Source organism: Gavialis gangeticus, unplaced genomic scaffold (assembly GCF_001723915.1).
Source record: "Gavialis gangeticus isolate Ggan-Ray unplaced genomic scaffold, GavGan_comp1, whole genome shotgun sequence".
Lineage (NCBI taxonomy): Eukaryota > Metazoa > Chordata > Crocodylia > Gavialidae > Gavialis > Gavialis gangeticus.
Genome location: NW_017729031.1, coordinates 13,094,469 through 13,100,572, shown reverse-complemented (window position 1 = coordinate 13,100,572; position 6,104 = coordinate 13,094,469). Strand labels below are relative to the sequence as shown.

Below are 6,104 nucleotides of genomic sequence, written 5' to 3'. Positions count from 1 at the left end.
TCAAGCCTTGCAACTGCTACAGATGGGAAGGGAGGGCTCTTTTAGTGCCCCCCATCTTCTAGCCTGAACCACTGCAGGCATATGCCTGCATTTCCTGAATCAAACATGAATGTCTGTTCACTTGCAAATTGGTTCAATCTATGCAGGTTAGGCTAACCTGCAAAGATTGAATCAATTCAGGCTTGAGCTTTTTGGAGTCTGATACTTCATACCAGGTAAATGTTATGTCTTGTAGTATTCTACCATAGTGCATATGTTATGGATTCTTTTTATTATTATTTTATTTTATGTTTATATTACACTGACCTGTAATATATTGGTTGCTGTGAGGTTTGCCCAACAGGACAGATCTAAGATAGAAATTAGCATTTCTGATTTTCTAGTTCAAAGTTTATGTAGAGTACAAAAATACTGAAAAAAGTTCATCTAAGGAAAAAATCTCTATACATAACCTTGTTAATACTTCTTTGATGGTTCTAGGATGGAATATTAAATGCATGTTTAAAAGAAGGATCCTTAAGGAAAATAGTGGTTCTGCTAGACTTTCTTAGTGCACTGCATTCATTTTAAACAGGAAATCATTTTGATTTCAATGCCATATTAGCATGCCTTTTGCTTTACGATATCAGTACTGGACTATTAAAACTCACTGCAGGTTGATGTTGCTTTTTGATATGGCACCATTCAAACATATATTATATTTGAAGATGTGCAGGATTACTGAGAACTTCAATCAACATTTTTGGCCTTTGTAAAGGATCTTAGCCAGGCATTTTGTTCAGTTACACTCTATCTGATGCCACAACATACGTGGTAGTACTGCTTTCGGAAAGTGCGAAACTGATATATTGTGCCATCTATGGCAGCATTTGTTCAGCATTTGCTACAAACAGGAGAAAAAAGATACCGAATGCATGGATTGATTTTCAAATTACCTCAATATTTTGAAAACATTTTCACCTGCATGCTGAGAATGCTAAGAATGGGAAGGAAGGCAATTGTGCACTTGCACAGCCTCCACTGCATTCATTTATAAATTACCTCATCACTGACTGAAATTAACACTGATTCTTACAGGCAATTTCTCAATTTCCAATGCTAATTACATTTTTTTTACTTTTAAATTCTGTACCACCTGTTTTGGGCAAGACATCTTAGGCAGCGCGACCGCATTTAATCACAATTTTAATTAACCGCCCTGTAGATGTGAAAAAGAAGCAATTATAATGTAGATGAATGATGATTTTTCTGCATTAAATTGTTTTGTTTCCCTGGTATGTTGATTGTAACACAGCACACAAATACAGTAACTGTACAATTTTTTTCTATTGTAATTTAGTAATTGTTTTTGGAAAACCAGTTTGGGAATGAGTGACTTCATCTGTTTACAAATTGATTGATACTGTTAACTCACTGATTGCTGCAGCATACATTTTGTATTGCACAGCCTAGCATAAAATATAATTAGGCATGCATAGACTTTGCAGCACCATTTTGGAAACTGAAAATCAACTGTAACTGAAGTATGTTTTTCTTGAGTGTACTAGTATCAGTTGGGGCTGATAATCAAAAAGCAGCGGGCTATTCCGATCCCACTGCTGTTAGAAACCCTTGGATTTAATCTGATAGTCTAATGTAATAAGTTTGCAGTAAGTTTTTTGAATTGTGCTGTAACAGACCTGAAAGTAGGGGCTGGGAAGCATGAAGCTTGCACAACTCACTAAGATCAATATCACAAGGATCATACAAGTGATGTAAAGAAACAAGGATGGAAAAAAAGACCTGGAGCTTATGAAGGGAAGGAATTGTTACGGGCACTTTGGCACAGTGCACTAGTGTGCTGTTGCACTGGCTATCTCCAGCTACGCATTACAGTAGGATAAGATCTCATTCAGACTCATGGCTTGCAGATATGAATCTTTCAAGTTATATATATCAATGCATAGAAATTCAAAGATCTTATTTGTATGAGGCTGAGTCTGTTTTCTTTCTCAGGGAGGGACATAACATTGGACTCAGAGAGAAGCAGATGTGCAGTGCTGGCAACACTGGTGTATTTGGAACTGCAGACTGAACAACTACTGTGCTCTGGATAGTCCTGGACTACAATCCTGCAGGGGATTTCCTAACCCGTGGAGAGAGTCCCTTGAGTAAAGTTGAGTTCCTATATAAGACACATTCCCTTCCTCTAGAAGTGGTGAAATTTTAGGGTTCCAGGACTGCAAGTTATCATAGTTATAACTACTGAGGAAACTGGCAGAGGGCTAAAAATGAATGCAACCCTGATTTCTAGCTCTATGACATCAGTTGTCTCCTCTCCAGCTTCCTTCTTTTGCAGTCCTCTGACTGTGAAGCCCTTAGCCATGAGAATGTGTAAAGTCACATTGTGAAAAGTCACATTAGCCTGGGTCATGTTCCATCCCAGTCAAGTTTATGATGTCACTAACAGCAAAGAAGAAATACAAACAGAGGGAAAAAGATCAAGATCTGGGGCCCGATCCTGCTGTCTTTGAAGCCAGGGAGAATTTTGCTATTAATGTCAATTACAGCAATGTCAAGCCTATGGCTAGGACATTGTGAGGAGCCCTAGTTCTTCTCCTTTCTCCTGTCTGTTTCATAAATATTTGCTAATAAAGTATTAATAGAGATCATAAAATCTACACCAAGGTTCATTTTGATTGTTTAGTAAGAATCCATCTCATTCATACTTAAAAGGGCCTATTATCTCACTGTGCAAGAGATTTACATGCGTAACTCCCATTAACTCTTATGGGACATAGGCATGTAAATCTCTTGTGCATCTAGAGAAGAATAGACCACATAAGGTCTTGTGATCTATACTGCTAGTAGGTTTCAGTCCCTTTCATTTATAAAACTATCCAAAAATTAACCATTAAAGCTTATTCTGTGCAAGCTGTCCCCTACATATATCATCCCGCTTGCTGTTGGAAGTACTCGATGTAAATGCACACTGTGGAAAGGTACCATAGAAAGCAAGCCCATTCATTTTAGTTAGTAAAACTGTCATAGTTGAAAGGAAGCAGACTAAGGGCAGGTAGAAAAATTGTACAGGTTTTACCCAGCAGATTCAATTTCAGATTTAGGCTCTAGACTGAGCTGTTTGGAGAAGGAATACTTTCATTTTGTGGAGCATTCCCTTCCCCTCCTCCTCCACCCTCCACTTACAGCCCTCAAGTAAAGCACTGGGTATTATAAAGGAAGAGGGCAAAATATCCCTGAACAGCTGGAATGATAGAAGCTTTACACAATCAAACTAAGATGCTCTGCCTAAGGAAGATGAAATCTTTTATTTCATAAACTTGTTTGAGCTGAAATGTTCATGGGGAAGCCTGTAAAAGTGGGAACATCTGTGTTCCTGCTGGGATTTGATGGCTCACCACAAACCTTTCCATAAGCATTTTGTCTTTGATATGAAACAAAGAGGAAAATACCTGATCCCCAGCCTCAGTCAGTCGCAGCTCCCTGTATCTTCACACCCTGACCTACTGAACATTCCTTCCAGCAAAGAGCTGCTTCCCATGGCTACCTCCTCAGTGTAAGCTAGCTAACTAATCTCTTAGCAAACACTTGCAGCAAACCTGAAGAGAGTTTGAAAAGAAGAAGAAGAGGGGGAAAAAAACTTTTTTTGAGATAAAGCCTAAGGCATTTCCAATAGGAAGGAATCAGAATCTATATTTAGGTCTACATACTCTAGTTTTCTCTTGATAAACCAATGAGATGTAAAGTTATGGCCATCTAATGAACCTTTTTTATCTTAATCCTGTTTCCTCCTCCTTTCCATTAACCTGCCATAAACTCACTTGCTTTATTACTGCCTACCAATAAGCACGTGACTGTGCTTACAGGTATTTGCAAAGTGCTCCCTTTATCACAACAACACTGTAGGGATGATATGTCATTTGAAAAGTCCATCCAGTGTGCCCTGTCTGCACATAGGGGTAACCTTTCCTTAGGAGCTTATAAGAAAATCCACTGTTGAAATAAATAACAACTCTCAACAAATGATCAAAGAAAAAATAAATCTTTTACCCTTATAAGACTTTTTAAAACTGAAATCCCATTTTTAACTGGATAACAGTTAAGAGGCTAGCAGCCACCTATTTATCTGGGAACTGTGTTTTAAATGTTTGCTGCATGGAAATTGGACAGACAAATGGATCTGCAGTTCTTGGGAGTGAGAGCTTTTAAAATAAAGTTTGTATGTAATATATGAAAACATATTGTTTGGAATTTAAGTTCTAATATCTAGGAATAAACAGAGCATTAAATCAAGCAAAACTGTGACAAGGCCAATATGCACATGGATGATGCCAGCGAGGCATCTCCAACCCTTTGTTCACAGCTTAACAAAACTGTGCCGTCACACCACTTTAGCTCAACAGTGCCTGTCGAATGGGCATCAGCAGATCAGCCAATGCCTGTCACACACACAGCTGAAAAACTGTTTGAAAGCAAGGCTTACTTTAGCACAAGTCTGGTAGGAAAAGTGTGAGGGATTTTTAATCATCTAATAAAGACCAAAAAATGTTTTTTTAAATGTAGGCAAAAATATTTACAGCCCTCTTCCCAGGAGAAGTAGCACAGTTCTCTTCTTTTTTACCTTGGAAAAGCAACCAAGAGTGGCTCTAATACCCTTGAATATTCTTTGATAGTTTACTTCCTTTACTGCAACTGGGGGGGAAGGGTCATAAACAGGATCTAAAGCTGTTTTTAATATGTAATATGCTGTCATGGTTTTTTCCCTTCTCATTTTTAAAAAATATTCTATTTAAAAAAAATCATTTTCATGTCAGCCTGATCTGAGGCCTCGCCTGTGACAGAGGGTAAATGAAATAACATATTCAAGGAAATGTTTGTTTTTATTGTAATGCAATTATCTTTGGAGATGAACATCTCTCTCTCCCTCTCTGTCTTTTTTAGCTGATCAAAATATGTTTTCGTTGGTATTAACAACCTTCTCAGTCAATTTTCTTAACATTTGTGGTGCATAAACATGACACTACTCCAGAAAGAACTGCAGCAAAATGCGCTTATTAATTCTAATGATGCCAACTTTGATGATTACTTCCCTACGTATTTTACCATGTGGGTACCGTTTACCATTGTCTTCAAAGTCCAAAGGAGGCTCCATGCAACTTTGGCATGACAATTATGGATGACCACTCCTCTTCAGCCATCCAATCAGATTAAACTAGAGTTCAGACCCACTGAAGGAGACAGCCTGGTTTCTAGTCCATAACAAAAAAGGCCGGAATGGTACCAGGTCCCTCAAACCAGCCTGGAAATACCTGCCCGTATCCTAAACTACCTGACAGTATACAGTACTATTAAGAGCTAAAATATTTCGAGTTGATGTTTTTCCCCCACTAAAGTTGGAAAGCTTGCTCTCCCTCTCTCTCTTTCTGTCTTTCACTCTGCTGCTGTCAGTTTGCTGCCTGCACTTTAGCTGTCTCTTTCCCAGTCCCTACCCTGTCAGTTTCTGGCCTGCCAATTTCAACTTGAAGCTTGACTGGGCTGATTTGATGCAAATACCTCCAGGGAAAACCCTGAAACTGATGAACAGTTATGTCAAGTCGATTTTGCACCATCGGGAAAAGGTAACCTCTGCGAGAAAAAAAAACAACAAGGTTAAAGAGACAAGGGCTTTTCACGTGTAATACCACTGCTGCACATCTCGTTCACTGTTTACCATCCCTCAGAAATTGTAACTGTCAGAATTAGTCCTAATTGCAGATGCGAAAGCTGCCATTATAATAAAAACAGAGGCAGTGCAGGCATTAAATGTAGCAGCCTAATTTGTGAGACTACTGAAAAGGTAGAGTAAATGAATATTTCATTACTTTAATTACCAGGGACTACTCTTTTCTTGCTGTCTTATGATAAGTGTTGCTGTAACTAGCAACAGCAAACATCCACTAAAACATAAAGTGCAATAATAGTACTGCTGTCAGGATCACTGCTTTAAAATACGAGGGGGGGGAGGAGATATAATGGGTTATCTATTTCTTGGAGATTCGCAGGAGTAGGAGATGGAAACTCATTTAACGTCAAAAAACAAAGAGGCGAGTAAACAGGTTTTAGTC

The 6,104-nt window shown here is 38.5% G+C and overlaps 1 protein-coding gene and 1 long non-coding RNA gene across 7 annotated transcripts in view; one reads left to right on the top strand and one right to left on the bottom strand.

The window, feature by feature from the left end:
• Nucleotides 1–6,104, bottom strand: part of ZEB2 (zinc finger E-box binding homeobox 2) — a 164,736-nt gene that overhangs the window by 124,969 nt on the left and 33,663 nt on the right. The window lies entirely within an intron of this gene.
• Nucleotides 205–6,104, top strand: part of LOC109301337 — a 13,436-nt gene continuing 7,536 nt past the window's right edge. The window contains exon 1 of the long non-coding RNA XR_002098509.1: nt 205–6,095. This is a non-coding gene — a long non-coding RNA (uncharacterized LOC109301337). The remainder of the gene's footprint in view (nt 6,096–6,104) is intronic.